General features: G+C 49.3%; 16 non-coding genes across 16 annotated transcripts; all 16 read left to right on the plus strand.

Moving 5' to 3' along the window:
* Positions 1-219: 219 nt before the first annotated feature.
* Positions 220-293, plus strand: Trnan-guu (transfer RNA asparagine (anticodon GUU)). The gene has a single exon. It is a non-coding gene; the product is annotated as a tRNA-Asn (tRNA).
* A 689-nt stretch (positions 294-982) lies between these two features.
* Positions 983-1,054, plus strand: Trnat-cgu (transfer RNA threonine (anticodon CGU)). The gene has a single exon. It is a non-coding gene; the product is annotated as a tRNA-Thr (tRNA).
* A 333-nt stretch (positions 1,055-1,387) lies between these two features.
* On the plus strand, positions 1,388-1,461 carry Trnan-guu (transfer RNA asparagine (anticodon GUU)). The gene has a single exon. It is a non-coding gene; the product is annotated as a tRNA-Asn (tRNA).
* A 687-nt stretch (positions 1,462-2,148) lies between these two features.
* Trnat-cgu (transfer RNA threonine (anticodon CGU)) lies at positions 2,149-2,220 on the plus strand. Its single transcript has one exon. It is a non-coding gene; the product is annotated as a tRNA-Thr (tRNA).
* A 333-nt stretch (positions 2,221-2,553) lies between these two features.
* Trnan-guu (transfer RNA asparagine (anticodon GUU)) lies at positions 2,554-2,627 on the plus strand. The gene has a single exon. It is a non-coding gene; the product is annotated as a tRNA-Asn (tRNA).
* A 687-nt stretch (positions 2,628-3,314) lies between these two features.
* Trnat-cgu (transfer RNA threonine (anticodon CGU)) lies at positions 3,315-3,386 on the plus strand. Its single transcript has one exon. It is a non-coding gene; the product is annotated as a tRNA-Thr (tRNA).
* Positions 3,387-3,719: 333 nt separating this feature from the next.
* On the plus strand, positions 3,720-3,793 carry Trnan-guu (transfer RNA asparagine (anticodon GUU)). The gene has a single exon. It is a non-coding gene; the product is annotated as a tRNA-Asn (tRNA).
* A 6,150-nt stretch (positions 3,794-9,943) lies between these two features.
* Positions 9,944-10,017, plus strand: Trnan-guu (transfer RNA asparagine (anticodon GUU)). Its single transcript has one exon. It is a non-coding gene; the product is annotated as a tRNA-Asn (tRNA).
* Positions 10,018-10,695: 678 nt separating this feature from the next.
* Positions 10,696-10,767, plus strand: Trnat-cgu (transfer RNA threonine (anticodon CGU)). Its single transcript has one exon. It is a non-coding gene; the product is annotated as a tRNA-Thr (tRNA).
* Positions 10,768-11,100: 333 nt separating this feature from the next.
* Positions 11,101-11,174, plus strand: Trnan-guu (transfer RNA asparagine (anticodon GUU)). Its single transcript has one exon. It is a non-coding gene; the product is annotated as a tRNA-Asn (tRNA).
* Positions 11,175-11,852: 678 nt separating this feature from the next.
* Positions 11,853-11,924, plus strand: Trnat-cgu (transfer RNA threonine (anticodon CGU)). The gene has a single exon. It is a non-coding gene; the product is annotated as a tRNA-Thr (tRNA).
* Positions 11,925-12,257: 333 nt separating this feature from the next.
* Trnan-guu (transfer RNA asparagine (anticodon GUU)) lies at positions 12,258-12,331 on the plus strand. The gene has a single exon. It is a non-coding gene; the product is annotated as a tRNA-Asn (tRNA).
* A 689-nt stretch (positions 12,332-13,020) lies between these two features.
* On the plus strand, positions 13,021-13,092 carry Trnat-cgu (transfer RNA threonine (anticodon CGU)). Its single transcript has one exon. It is a non-coding gene; the product is annotated as a tRNA-Thr (tRNA).
* Positions 13,093-13,425: 333 nt separating this feature from the next.
* On the plus strand, positions 13,426-13,499 carry Trnan-guu (transfer RNA asparagine (anticodon GUU)). The gene has a single exon. It is a non-coding gene; the product is annotated as a tRNA-Asn (tRNA).
* Positions 13,500-14,177: 678 nt separating this feature from the next.
* Positions 14,178-14,249, plus strand: Trnat-cgu (transfer RNA threonine (anticodon CGU)). Its single transcript has one exon. It is a non-coding gene; the product is annotated as a tRNA-Thr (tRNA).
* A 333-nt stretch (positions 14,250-14,582) lies between these two features.
* On the plus strand, positions 14,583-14,656 carry Trnan-guu (transfer RNA asparagine (anticodon GUU)). Its single transcript has one exon. It is a non-coding gene; the product is annotated as a tRNA-Asn (tRNA).
* The last annotated feature ends 637 nt before the right edge of the window (positions 14,657-15,293 follow it).

The following is a 15,293-nucleotide window of genomic DNA, read 5'->3' on the forward strand; positions in this document are numbered from 1 at the left end:
CTCAGAGTTTTTCTGAATGCATAGGCAGAAGAGTGGTTTGTATGCATTTTCTAGTATAATGTCATGCTTGGCGATGTCATTCGTTTATGAGCCTCGCTACTGTGTGCATGCACGTTATCCATGTGAAGGGGCGTAAGCAGATGCTAATATTCTGCGAGATTCCTGCAGAAGGTATACGATTTGCCATGATACACAGAGCACAAGTGAACCAAAATCAAGGCCTCCGTGGCGCAATCGGCTAGCGCGTTCGGCTGTTAACCGAAAGGTTGGTGGTTCGAGCCCACCCAGGGGCGAAATCGTTTTAACCGTCACAGAGGTGAGGACATACGTCAACTTTGTTAGAGATACACAGCTAGTGTGACAATTTGGCTGTGTTTGAGTGATGCCACAGGGCCTTGTACACATTCAGCCAAGTGACACTGTAGGTAAAAACATGGCCCTACGCAGACGTTCTACTGTTTTCCTATTTATTCGTCGTGTGTGACACTGCAGTAGAGCGACGCTCACTACAAAAAACGTATTATTTACATTCAATTTCAGCGTACACGTCGCGAGTGCCATATGACAGGGCCTGTCTCTCGATGTCGATTTGTATTTGGTGTCACTTAAGTGTCGGTCTGCAGTAGGCCGCTGTTGGCCGAGCGACGTGCAGTCGCCTTACATGAAGCCCCGTGGGCAACGCCAGCGCCACTGTGGACAACAGCGCACTGCAGCCAGAGAGAGGAGCCGAAAGGCGCATTTCGCAGTCGAGCCACGCTATCCCACAAGCTGTGCGCTAGGTCAAGATTGTGCAGACGGCAAACCTTTGGTGGCCCGACGCTCGTCGTCGATCGTAAGGGCGAAACAGTCAAGAGATTTGGAAAACGGCAATGTGGACACCCCCAGCAGCAGCTGTGTGCCAAATCCGATATCTGGTCGAGGGCTGCAAGATTCAGTATGATGAAGTGACAATTCGGGGATAGCTCACGAACGTAAAGCTGCTGCCTGCTTAGCTCAGTGGTAGAGCACTGGTCTCGTAAACCAGGGGTCGTGAGTTCGAACCTCACAGAAGGCATTCTTTTTTTTCACCTTCCTGCATGGAGCGGCGCTATCTCGACCAGCTTCTAACACATGGCAGTACACTGAATGAAAGGGATGTTCTACAACCTATGACAAGTATTCTACGGGCCTCAGAGTTTTTCTGAATGCATAGGCAGAAGAGTGGTTTGTATGCATTTTCTAGTATAATGTCATGCTTGGCGATGTCATTCGTTTATGAGCCTCGCTACTGTGTGCATGCACGTTATCCATGTGAAGGGGCGTAAGCAGATGCTAATATTCTGCGAGATTCCTGCAGAAGGTATACGATTTGCCATGATACACAGAGCACAAGTGAACCAAAATCAAGGCCTCCGTGGCGCAATCGGCTAGCGCGTTCGGCTGTTAACCGAAAGGTTGGTGGTTCGAGCCCACCCAGGGGCGAAATCGTTTTAACCGTCACAGAGGTGAGGACATACGTCAACTTTGTTAGAGATACACAGCTAGTGTGACAATTTGGCTGTGTTTGAGTGATGCCACAGGGCCTTGTACACATTCAGCCAAGTGACACTGTAGGTAAAAACATGGCCCTACGCAGACGTTCTACTGTTTTCCTATTTATTCGTCGTGTGTGACACTGCAGTAGAGCGACGCCCACTACAAAAGACGTATTAGTTCAGCGTACACGTCGCGAGTGCCATATGACAGGGCCTGTCTCTCGATGTCGATTTGTATTTGGTGTCACTTAAGTGTCGGTCTGCAGTAGGCCGCTGTTGGCCGAGCGACATGCAGTCGCTGCAGTCGCCTTACATGAAGCCCCGTGGGTAACGCCAGCGCCACTGTGGACAACAGCGCACTGCAGCCAGAGAGAGGAGCCGAAAGGCGCATTTCGCAGTCGAGCCACGCTATCCCACAAGCTGTGCGCTAGGTCAAGATTGTGCAGACGGCAAATCTTTGGTGGCCCGACGCTCGTCGTCGATCGTAAGGGCGAAACAGTCAAGAGATTTGGAAAACGGCAATGTGGACACCCCCAGCAGCAGCTGTGTGCCAAATCCGATATCTGGTCGAGGGCTGCAAGATTCAGTATGATGAAGTGACAATTCGGGGATAGCTCACGAACGTAAAGCTGCTGCCTGCTTAGCTCAGTGGTAGAGCACTGGTCTCGTAAACCAGAGGTCGTGAGTTCGAACCTCACAGGAGGCATTCTTTTTTTTCACCTTCCTGCATGGAGCGGCGCTATCTCGACCAGCTTCTAACACATGGCAGTACACTGAATGAAAGGGATGTTCTACAACCTATGACAAGTATTCTACGGGCCTCAGAGTTTTTCTGAATGCATAGGCAGAAGAGTGGTTTGTATGCATTTTCTAGTATAATGTCATGCTTGGCGATGTCATTCGTTTATGAGCCTCGCTACTGTGTGCATGCACGTTATCCATGTGAAGGGGCGTAAGCAGATGCTAATATTCTGCGAGATTCCTGCAGAAGGTATACGATTTGCCATGATACACAGAGCACAAGTGAACCAAAATCAAGGCCTCCGTGGCGCAATCGGCTAGCGCGTTCGGCTGTTAACCGAAAGGTTGGTGGTTCGAGCCCACCCAGGGGCGAAATCGTTTTAACCGTCACAGAGGTGAGGACATACGTCAACTTTGTTAGAGATACACAGCTAGTGTGACAATTTGGCTGTGTTTGAGTGATGCCACAGGGCCTTGTACACATTCAGCCAAGTGACACTGTAGGTAAAAACATGGCCCTACGCAGACGTTCTACTGTTTTCCTATTTATTCGTCGTGTGTGACACTGCAGTAGAGCGACGCCCACTACAAAAGACGTATTAGTTCAGCGTACACGTCGCGAGTGCCATATGACAGGGCCTGTCTCTCGATGTCGATTTGTATTTGGTGTCACTTAAGTGTCGGTCTGCAGTAGGCCGCTGTTGGCCGAGCGACATGCAGTCGCTGCAGTCGCCTTACATGAAGCCCCGTGGGTAACGCCAGCGCCACTGTGGACAACAGCGCACTGCAGCCAGAGAGAGGAGCCGAAAGGCGCATTTCGCAGTCGAGCCACGCTATCCCACAAGCTGTGCGCTAGGTCAAGATTGTGCAGACGGCAAATCTTTGGTGGCCCGACGCTCGTCGTCGATCGTAAGGGCGAAACAGTCAAGAGATTTGGAAAACGGCAATGTGGACACCCCCAGCAGCAGCTGTGTGCCAAATCCGATATCTGGTCGAGGGCTGCAAGATTCAGTATGATGAAGTGACAATTCGGGGATAGCTCACGAACGTAAAGCTGCTGCCTGCTTAGCTCAGTGGTAGAGCACTGGTCTCGTAAACCAGAGGTCGTGAGTTCGAACCTCACAGGAGGCATTCTTTTTTTTCACCTTCCTGCATGGAGCGGCGCTATCTCGACCAGCTTCTAACACATGGCAGTACACTGAATGAAAGGGATGTTCTACAACCTATGACAAGTATTCTACGGGCCTCAGAGTTTTTCTGAATGCATAGGCAGAAGAGTGGTTTGTATGCATTTTCTAGTATAATGTCATGCTTGGCGATGTCATTCGTTTATGAGCCTCGCTACTGTGTGCATGCACGTTATCCATGTGAAGGGGAGTAAGCAGATGCTAATATTCTGCGAGATTCCTGCAGAAGGTATACGATTTGCCATGATACACAGAGCACAAGTGAACCAAAATCAAGGCCTCCGTGGCGCAATCGGCTAGCGCGTTCGGCTGTTAACCGAAAGGTTGGTGGTTCGAGCCCACCCAGGGGCGAAATCGTTTTAACCGTCACAGAGGTGAGGACATACGTCAACTTTGTTAGAGATACACAGCTAGTGTGACAATTTGGCTGTGTTTGAGTGATGCCACAGGGCCTTGTACACATTCAGCCAAGTGACACTGTAGGTAAAAACATGGCCCTACGCAGACGTTCTACTGTTTTCCTATTTATTCGTCGTGTGTGACACTGCAGTAGAGCGACGCCCACTACAAAAAACGTATTATTTACATTCAATTTCAGCGTACACGTCGCGAGTGCCATATGACAGGGCCTGTCTCTCGATGTCGATTTGTATTTGGTGTCACTTAAGTGTCGGTCTGCAGTAGGCCGCTGTTGGCCGAGCGACGTGCAGTCGCCTTACATGAAGCCCCGTGGGCAACGCCAGCGCCACTGTGGACAACAGCGCACTGCAGCCAGAGAGAGGAGCCGAAAGGCGCATTTCGCAGTCGAGCCACGCTATCCCACAAGCTGTGCGCTAGGTCAAGATTGTGCAGACGGCAAACCTTTGGTGGCCCGACGCTCGTCGTCGATCGTAAGGGCGAAACAGTCAAGAGATTTGGAAAACGGCAATGTGGACACCCCCAGCAGCAGCTGTGTGCCAAATCCGATATCTGGTCGAGGGCTGCAAGATTCAGTATGATGAAGTGACAATTCGGGGATAGCTCACGAACGTAAAGCTGCTGCCTGCTTAGCTCAGTGGTAGTCTGGCCTCGGCGGCCGTGCCGTGCGGATGTGCTGTGTTTACGTCGCCGCTGCTGTTGGCCGAGCGCTGTTTGTGGTGAGTTAAACGCTGTAGAGCGTTTCTCTTCTATCTGTCGACGATTCGCTCTTGAAAGTGGTAATGGCTGAATTAGTACGAAAAGATACGTTGAAATTTGTCTTCGACAACCATTTCGTGAGACCTACCTCATTTGAAATAGAGAGATTTCTTGAGGAGACAGTACAGTTAACGGGTGATGAAATTATTGGCATTCATTCATCGATCTGCAGTAGTACGGTGTATTTGAAGCTCAGGAGTGCGACTAAATGTGACCAAGTTGTTGAATCCTGTGGAGGTACTTTCAAGTTTAAGCATTCTGATGGCAATGTGGGCGAGGTTAAAGTTTCTCATGCTGGTTTTGGTGTGAGGACCGTTCGCGTTTTCGAACTGCCATTTGAGATAACTGCTGAACAAATTAATTCCGTTTTGAAGCCTTATGGAACTATCATTAGTAATGTTGCCGAGCGGTGGTCCTCTGCACATAAATTTCAAGTTTTAAATGGTGTTCGACAGATCAAAATCGATATGGTCAAGCATATCCCGTCTTATGTCAGTGTCTGTGGCTACAGAGCTATCGTGATATACGAGGGGCAACCGCGAACATGCGCGGGTTGTGGTTCTGCAGGACACGTTCGTGCTCAGTGCCTGCAAAGGCGCGTAACACAAATACCGACCGGAGAGGCAGGAGTCCCACACGCCATGTCACAGCTACCGCTGACATACGTTGCGGCGGTGCGCACGATCTCGTCCACGACCAAAGCGACCGAGAGACCTGCTTCCGAGGGCGACTTAATTGACTGTCAAATGGCCATCACCGAACCGGAAGCCGGCCAGGAGGTCATCGTTCCTGCACAACCAGCACAACAAGACCATTGCCCCTCAGCCGATGTTGCGCGTAACAGCTCTTCGGCAGGCTCCCTGAACATAACTGTCGCTGGTGAGAACCATTCAGCGGCTGGTCTCGACGGTATAGTAGCAGCAGATAGACAAATCGACACTCATACCAAGGACACTAAGAAGCGCAGGATTGCTCACCAGGGAGCGGCCGAAACTGCCCCTGTCATGCGAGACAAGATCACACAGGTGAAACAAAAAATGACCGACGTACCACCAGCACCACAGGACGGTAATCGCAAACCGTTGAAGAAGTCGCGGACAGGAGCATCATCCGACAGTGGCACTGACGACCTTGTGTTCTCCGCGTCTACACAGCCGACTCCAAAGAGTGACATAGTACCTGAGCCGCAACCTACAGACGCTTGCCCACGACTCAAGGAGAATCGAAACGACACTCGTTCCCCACACTGGGCTGATGATCACGACGATGAGGATCAAGATGAAGACATGACGGAAGACAATGCTGCACCGGACCTTAGACTTAGCGGAGGGGACTCTAACCAACAGCGACGCCCCTCCTCACGAGGAACGGGCACTGATGATGACGCCGATTTCTATTAACTGAACATTCGATCATTAGCAGAGACAAAATATATCTAGATCCGTAGGACGATAGGCAGTCAGTTCTTTTACACACTTACGTTCAAGCAAATTTGGCGGGCTTACAAGCTTACCGGATTGCAACATTAAATATTAATAAGATCAGGAGTGCACTGAATTTGCGGAATCTCCAGGACGTTGTCTATGCAGCCGACATCGATATCGTATTGTTACAAGAAGTGACAGATATTGACCTAGAGCACATACCGGGCTATAACGCTATTGTTAACCCCAGTAGCAATAACGAACTTGGAACGGCTATATTATATAAAGAAGGTATACTAATCCGCAACGTTGAGAAACTACCCAACTGTAGAGGTATAGCTGGCACCGTCAATGACACCCGAATCATTAATATCTATGCACCTTCCGGATCTGGTAACAGACAGCGGCGAGCCGTCTTCTTCAAAGAAGAGATAGTTCCACTGTTCGGAACGGGTCATGATCACATAATATTTGCCGGGGATTTTAACTGTGTTATCCGTCCGAAAGACCAAACGCCGAACTTTACTAAATCACTGGAGCTTGAAACCATCATCACTGAGTTGGGACTTATTGACACGTGGGAACATCAGCATGGTGACGCGCCCGGTTTTACACACGTCACTAGCCATTCTGCGAGCCGTTTAGACCGGATCTATACAACAGCTGGTTTGAAGTCCAATGTGCTACACTCCGAAATCTGGCCCACCATATTTTCTGATCATGCCGCGTATATTTGTACCATCAATTTAGCGAAACAAGGCACCTACAAAGCCAGGGGACAGTGGAAACTTAATGTTGCTCATTTATTAGATCCGGCGTGCCGCGTAGCATTTAACAATACGTGGGACGATTGTGAAAAACGTTTCCCGCAGTACAACTCGCCGCTCATTTGGTGGATCAAGTGCGCCAAACCTGCTATAACGAAAACCTTGAAACGCTACTCTCGCGAGAAGGCTGCCTGGCAAAAGGCAACTGTGGAATTTTATTTTCAGTGCCTCCGTGACTTGCATAAGCCGGATGTGACGATAATAGACAATTATGCACAAATTAAACGAATACAAGCAAAACTATTGACTTTAAAACGACAACAACTTCAGGGTTGCCGCATTAGGACTCGTTTGCAAAACACCGTTCCGAACGAAGCGACCTCCATGTATCATGTGATACACGAAAATAAACGGAACATTAGGAAAATAATTACTAAACTGACAACCACTGATGGTCGATTATTGACCAAACAGTGCGAGATCAAGGACGAAATCTACAAGCATTATACAGAATTGTTGGCCACCACACCAACGGATGACGTGGCGCAAAGGGAAGTCATCGACGGGATAACAGGTAGACTCAGTTCGGATGAAGCCGGCACCCTCACTACCGCTATAACGGAGGACGAAGTGGTGGACGCCATACTGAGAGGTCCAAAGAACAAATCACCCGGACCTGATGGACTACCTGCAGAACTGTATCAAATTTTTAGACAAAAAATGGCGACGAAGCTGACGTGCATATGCAATGAACTCATGAATCCCAGTGCCCCCCTCCCGGAAGAGTTCTGTGAGGGGACGGTGGTCCTGGTCCCCAAAAAGCCAGGAGGCAAGGGAATTGGTAATCTTCGACCTATCACCTTATTGAACGGCGATTACAAAATCTTCGCCCGCGTCATCATGCAACGGCTGCACTCCGTAATTACCACGGTTACAGGATCCTACCAATCGTGTGTTGGCAAGCATAGAAAGATATATCAGACCTTAAGTGATTACAGGGATGTCATTTCCATAGCGGCGACTTGCAGACTCCGATGCGCCATCGTATCACTCGACTTCGAACAAGCATTCGACAGAGTGAGCCATTCTTACCTTTTCAGTGTAATGCGGAAAATGAATTTTCCTCCGAATTTTTTAGCCATGCTCAACTCCGTGCTCACGAATGGTACCTCTAAAATCCAGATCAATGGACAACTCAGTAGCCCCATCAAGGTTCGTAGCTCGGTACGACAAGGTTGCCCAATGTCCATGGTATTGTTTGCAATAGCAATCGAACCGCTCCTGTTCAATTTAAACAAGGTTCTGCAAGGATTACACATACACGCCCACAAAGTCACGTGTAAATCATACGCTGATGATGTCGGTTTCATAGTCAGGAGTAACCAAGAACTAGACACTGCGCTCCAAATTACGAAGAAGTATGAACTTGCTTCCGGCGCTAAAATAAATATGGCGAAGTCTGGAATTCTGCCGATCGGCCGCGGAGATGACATTGGAGCTCGAGAACACCTGAAACGCCTTGACACACTGAAAAGCCTCGGCGTAGTATACACGCGCCATATCCGACGAACAGTTGCTATCAACTACAGGCGCATTTTGACGAACATGCGGGCGTGCCTCCACCAACACAGTCTACGGAATCTGGACGCTATGCAAAAGGTACAGCTCGCCAATACCTATATCACGTCCAAAGTGAACTACGTCGCCCAAATATTGCCATTACCACCAGCAATAGCGAAACGGATGCTGGCAGCGCTCGGCCATTATGTTAGTAGGGGTCATATTTTCAAAATTAAATATGAAACGCTGACGTTACCAGCCAACAAAGGTGGTCTCAATCTTACCGATATCTACTGTAAAGCACAGGCACTGTATATTTGCAAGACATACCGACTGTGGAAAGAATCGCCGAGTAATCTAGTGGGTCATCTTCTGAATGAAATACTCCCGCTCAGTCTGGATCCGCCTATCGACGTGCACCACCTCCCGACGGAGCTTTCGCACCTCAAACATTTTCTCATTGAATACAGCTACATTCAGAGAACGCTTTTCCACAACGGTACGCCAACAGTCAAAGACGTGTACAAGACCATGATTGACGGAAAACCCAGAAACAGCATCGAGGGGAAACTTCACCAGTATGACTGGAATACGATTTGGAAGAATATTCATGATCCCCGATTACCGACTAAGGTGAGAGCCGTATGGTACTTTGCTGTTAATAGAAAACTGCCGACGAACTCTAAGTTGCACGCCATACATCTGGCAGAAACGCCAAACTGCACTACCTGCAACGTCCTCGATACCGAGGAACACAGGTTTACATGTGATACGATCAGCGACGTATGGTGCTGCATTCGGCGCATGCTGGCAATTATACTCAGAACTTCCGATAATGCCATCACACCGACTCACCTCCTCAATCCTGAGGGCGTCCCCTACCCCAATACTAAAAGAAATGCTGCCAATTGGTTGATGGGACATTCAGTTTTCTATGTTCTCACACAAGAAGACCGGAGCGAAGAAGATTTTATGACATTTCTGCGCATTCAGCATCATCAGCTTGAACAAATACGAGATTATAGATTGAAATATGCTAATTTTCTAAAGAGAATCTTGGTGTAGAAACCAAACCAATCTCGATGAAAATTCAAAAAAAAAAAAAAAAAAAAAAAAAAAAAAAAAAAAAAAAAAAAAAAAAATGGATAACGCTTAAAAAAAAACAAAAAAAAAAAAAAAAAAAGTGGTAGAGCACTGGTCTCGTAAACCAGGGGTCGTGAGTTCGAACCTCACAGAAGGCATTCTTTTTTTTCACCTTCCTGCATGGAGCGGCGCTATCTCGACCAGCTTCTAACACATGGCAGTACACTGAATGAAAGGGATGTTCTACAACCTATGACAAGTATTCTACGGGCCTCAGAGTTTTTCTGAATGCATAGGCAGAAGAGTGGTTTGTATGCATTTTCTAGTATAATGTCATGCTTGGCGATGTCATTCGTTTATGAGCCTCGCTACTGTGTGCATGCACGTTATCCATGTGAAGGGGCGTAAGCAGATGCTAATATTCTGCGAGATTCCTGCAGAAGGTATACGATTTGCCATGATACACAGAGCACAAGTGAACCAAAATCAAGGCCTCCGTGGCGCAATCGGCTAGCGCGTTCGGCTGTTAACCGAAAGGTTGGTGGTTCGAGCCCACCCAGGGGCGAAATCGTTTTAACCGTCACAGAGGTGAGGACATACGTCAACTTTGTTAGAGATACACAGCTAGTGTGACAATTTGGCTGTGTTTGAGTGATGCCACAGGGCCTTGTACACATTCAGCCAAGTGACACTGTAGGTAAAAACATGGCCCTACGCAGACGTTCTACTGTTTTCCTATTTATTCGTCGTGTGTGACACTGCAGTAGAGCGACGCCCACTACAAAAGACGTATTAGTTCAGCGTACACGTCGCGAGTGCCATATGACAGGGCCTGTCTCTCGATGTCGATTTGTATTTGGTGTCACTTAAGTGTCGGTCTGCAGTAGGCCGCTGTTGGCCGAGCGACGTGCAGTCGCCTTACATGAAGCCCCGTGGGTAACGCCAGCGCCACTGTGGACAACAGCGCACTGCAGCCAGAGAGAGGAGCCGAAAGGCGCATTTCGCAGTCGAGCCACGCTATCCCACAAGCTGTGCGCTAGGTCAAGATTGTGCAGACGGCAAATCTTTGGTGGCCCGACGCTCGTCGTCGATCGTAAGGGCGAAACAGTCAAGAGATTTGGAAAACGGCAATGTGGACACCCCCAGCAGCAGCTGTGTGCCAAATCCGATATCTGGTCGAGGGCTGCAAGATTCAGTATGATGAAGTGACAATTCGGGGATAGCTCACGAACGTAAAGCTGCTGCCTGCTTAGCTCAGTGGTAGAGCACTGGTCTCGTAAACCAGGGGTCGTGAGTTCGAACCTCACAGAAGGCATTCTTTTTTTTCACCTTCCTGCATGGAGCGGCGCTATCTCGACCAGCTTCTAACACATGGCAGTACACTGAATGAAAGGGATGTTCTACAACCTATGACAAGTATTCTACGGGCCTCAGAGTTTTTCTGAATGCATAGGCAGAAGAGTGGTTTGTATGCATTTTCTAGTATAATGTCATGCTTGGCGATGTCATTCGTTTATGAGCCTCGCTACTGTGTGCATGCACGTTATCCATGTGAAGGGGCGTAAGCAGATGCTAATATTCTGCGAGATTCCTGCAGAAGGTATACGATTTGCCATGATACACAGAGCACAAGTGAACCAAAATCAAGGCCTCCGTGGCGCAATCGGCTAGCGCGTTCGGCTGTTAACCGAAAGGTTGGTGGTTCGAGCCCACCCAGGGGCGAAATCGTTTTAACCGTCACAGAGGTGAGGACATACGTCAACTTTGTTAGAGATACACAGCTAGTGTGACAATTTGGCTGTGTTTGAGTGATGCCACAGGGCCTTGTACACATTCAGCCAAGTGACACTGTAGGTAAAAACATGGCCCTACGCAGACGTTCTACTGTTTTCCTATTTATTCGTCGTGTGTGACACTGCAGTAGAGCGACGCCCACTACAAAAGACGTATTAGTTCAGCGTACACGTCGCGAGTGCCATATGACAGGGCCTGTCTCTCGATGTCGATTTGTATTTGGTGTCACTTAAGTGTCGGTCTGCAGTAGGCCGCTGTTGGCCGAGCGACGTGCAGTCGCCTTACATGAAGCCCCGTGGGTAACGCCAGCGCCACTGTGGACAACAGCGCACTGCAGCCAGAGAGAGGAGCCGAAAGGCGCATTTCGCAGTCGAGCCACGCTATCCCACAAGCTGTGCGCTAGGTCAAGATTGTGCAGACGGCAAATCTTTGGTGGCCCGACGCTCGTCGTCGATCGTAAGGGCGAAACAGTCAAGAGATTTGGAAAACGGCAATGTGGACACCCCCAGCAGCAGCTGTGTGCCAAATCCGATATCTGGTCGAGGGCTGCAAGATTCAGTATGATGAAGTGACAATTCGGGGATAGCTCACGAACGTAAAGCTGCTGCCTGCTTAGCTCGGTGGTAGAGCACTGGTCTCGTAAACCAGGGGTCGTGAGTTCGAACCTCACAGAAGGCATTCTTTTTTTTCACCTTCCTGCATGGAGCGGCGCTATCTCGACCAGCTTCTAACACATGGCAGTACACTGAATGAAAGGGATGTTCTACAACCTATGACAAGTATTCTACGGGCCTCAGAGTTTTTCTGAATGCATAGGCAGAAGAGTGGTTTGTATGCATTTTCTAGTATAATGTCATGCTTGGCGATGTCATTCGTTTATGAGCCTCGCTACTGTGTGCATGCACGTTATCCATGTGAAGGGGCGTAAGCAGATGCTAATATTCTGCGAGATTCCTGCAGAAGGTATACGATTTGCCATGATACACAGAGCACAAGTGAACCAAAATCAAGGCCTCCGTGGCGCAATCGGCTAGCGCGTTCGGCTGTTAACCGAAAGGTTGGTGGTTCGAGCCCACCCAGGGGCGAAATCGTTTTAACCGTCACAGAGGTGAGGACATACGTCAACTTTGTTAGAGATACACAGCTAGTGTGACAATTTGGCTGTGTTTGAGTGATGCCACAGGGCCTTGTACACATTCAGCCAAGTGACACTGTAGGTAAAAACATGGCCCTACGCAGACGTTCTACTGTTTTCCTATTTATTCGTCGTGTGTGACACTGCAGTAGAGCGACGCCCACTACAAAAAACGTATTATTTACATTCAATTTCAGCGTACACGTCGCGAGTGCCATATGACAGGGCCTGTCTCTCGATGTCGATTTGTATTTGGTGTCACTTAAGTGTCGGTCTGCAGTAGGCCGCTGTTGGCCGAGCGACGTGCAGTCGCCTTACATGAAGCCCCGTGGGCAACGCCAGCGCCACTGTGGACAACAGCGCACTGCAGCCAGAGAGAGGAGCCGAAAGGCGCATTTCGCAGTCGAGCCACGCTATCCCACAAGCTGTGCGCTAGGTCAAGATTGTGCAGACGGCAAACCTTTGGTGGCCCGACGCTCGTCGTCGATCGTAAGGGCGAAACAGTCAAGAGATTTGGAAAACGGCAATGTGGACACCCCCAGCAGCAGCTGTGTGCCAAATCCGATATCTGGTCGAGGGCTGCAAGATTCAGTATGATGAAGTGACAATTCGGGGATAGCTCACGAACGTAAAGCTGCTGCCTGCTTAGCTCAGTGGTAGAGCACTGGTCTCGTAAACCAGGGGTCGTGAGTTCGAACCTCACAGAAGGCATTCTTTTTTTTCACCTTCCTGCATGGAGCGGCGCTATCTCGACCAGCTTCTAACACATGGCAGTACACTGAATGAAAGGGATGTTCTACAACCTATGACAAGTATTCTACGGGCCTCAGAGTTTTTCTGAATGCATAGGCAGAAGAGTGGTTTGTATGCATTTTCTAGTATAATGTCATGCTTGGCGATGTCATTCGTTTATGAGCCTCGCTACTGTGTGCATGCACGTTATCCATGTGAAGGGGCGTAAGCAGATGCTAATATTCTGCGAGATTCCTGCAGAAGGTATACGATTTGCCATGATACACAGAGCACAAGTGAACCAAAATCAAGGCCTCCGTGGCGCAATCGGCTAGCGCGTTCGGCTGTTAACCGAAAGGTTGGTGGTTCGAGCCCACCCAGGGGCGAAATCGTTTTAACCGTCACAGAGGTGAGGACATACGTCAACTTTGTTAGAGATACACAGCTAGTGTGACAATTTGGCTGTGTTTGAGTGATGCCACAGGGCCTTGTACACATTCAGCCAAGTGACACTGTAGGTAAAAACATGGCCCTACGCAGACGTTCTACTGTTTTCCTATTTATTCGTCGTGTGTGACACTGCAGTAGAGCGACGCCCACTACAAAAGACGTATTAGTTCAGCGTACACGTCGCGAGTGCCATATGACAGGGCCTGTCTCTCGATGTCGATTTGTATTTGGTGTCACTTAAGTGTCGGTCTGCAGTAGGCCGCTGTTGGCCGAGCGACGTGCAGTCGCCTTACATGAAGCCCCGTGGGTAACGCCAGCGCCACTGTGGACAACAGCGCACTGCAGCCAGAGAGAGGAGCCGAAAGGCGCATTTCGCAGTCGAGCCACGCTATCCCACAAGCTGTGCGCTAGGTCAAGATTGTGCAGACGGCAAATCTTTGGTGGCCCGACGCTCGTCGTCGATCGTAAGGGCGAAACAGTCAAGAGATTTGGAAAACGGCAATGTGGACACCCCCAGCAGCAGCTGTGTGCCAAATCCGATATCTGGTCGAGGGCTGCAAGATTCAGTATGATGAAGTGACAATTCGGGGATAGCTCACGAACGTAAAGCTGCTGCCTGCTTAGCTCAGTGGTAGAGCACTGGTCTCGTAAACCAGGGGTCGTGAGTTCGAACCTCACAGAAGGCATTCTTTTTTTTCACCTTCCTGCATGGAGCGGCGCTATCTCGACCAGCTTCTAACACATGGCAGTACACTGAATGAAAGGGATGTTCTACAACCTATGACAAGTATTCTACGGGCCTCAGAGTTTTTCTGAATGCATAGGCAGAAGAGTGGTTTGTATGCATTTTCTAGTATAATGTCATGCTTGGCGATGTCATTCGTTTATGAGCCTCGCTACTGTGTGCATGCACGTTATCCATGTGAAGGGGCGTAAGCAGATGCTAATATTCTGCGAGATTCCTGCAGAAGGTATACGATTTGCCATGATACACAGAGCACAAGTGAACCAAAATCAAGGCCTCCGTGGCGCAATCGGCTAGCGCGTTCGGCTGTTAACCGAAAGGTTGGTGGTTCGAGCCCACCCAGGGGCGAAATCGTTTTAACCGTCACAGAGGTGAGGACATACGTCAACTTTGTTAGAGATACACAGCTAGTGTGACAATTTGGCTGTGTTTGAGTGATGCCACAGGGCCTTGTACACATTCAGCCAAGTGACACTGTAGGTAAAGACATGGCCCTACGCAGACGTTCTACTGTTTTCCTATTTATTCGTCGTGTGTGACACTGCAGTAGAGCGACGCCCACTACAAAAGACGTATTATTTACATTCAATTTCAGCGTACACGTCGCGAGTGCCATATGACAGGGCCTGTCTCTCGATGTCGATTTGTATTTGGTGTCACTTAAGTGTCGGTCTGCAGTAGGCCGCTGTTGGCCGAGCGACGTGCAGTCGCCTTACATGAAGCCCCGTGGGCAACGCCAGCGCCACTGTGGACAACAGCGCACTGCAGCCAGAGAGAGGAGCCGAAAGGCGCATTTCGCAGTCGAGCCACGCTATCCCACAAGCTGTGCGCTAGGTCAAGATTGTGCAGACGGCAAACCTTTGGTGGCCCGACGCTCGTCGTCGATCGTAAGGGCGAAACAGTCAAGAGATTTGGAAAACGGCAATGTGGACACCCCCAGCAGCAGCTGTGTGCCAAATCCGATATCTGGTCGAGGGCTGCAAGA

Source organism: Schistocerca serialis, chromosome 6, assembly GCF_023864345.2.
Source record: "Schistocerca serialis cubense isolate TAMUIC-IGC-003099 chromosome 6, iqSchSeri2.2, whole genome shotgun sequence".
Taxonomy (NCBI): domain Eukaryota; kingdom Metazoa; phylum Arthropoda; class Insecta; order Orthoptera; family Acrididae; genus Schistocerca; species Schistocerca serialis.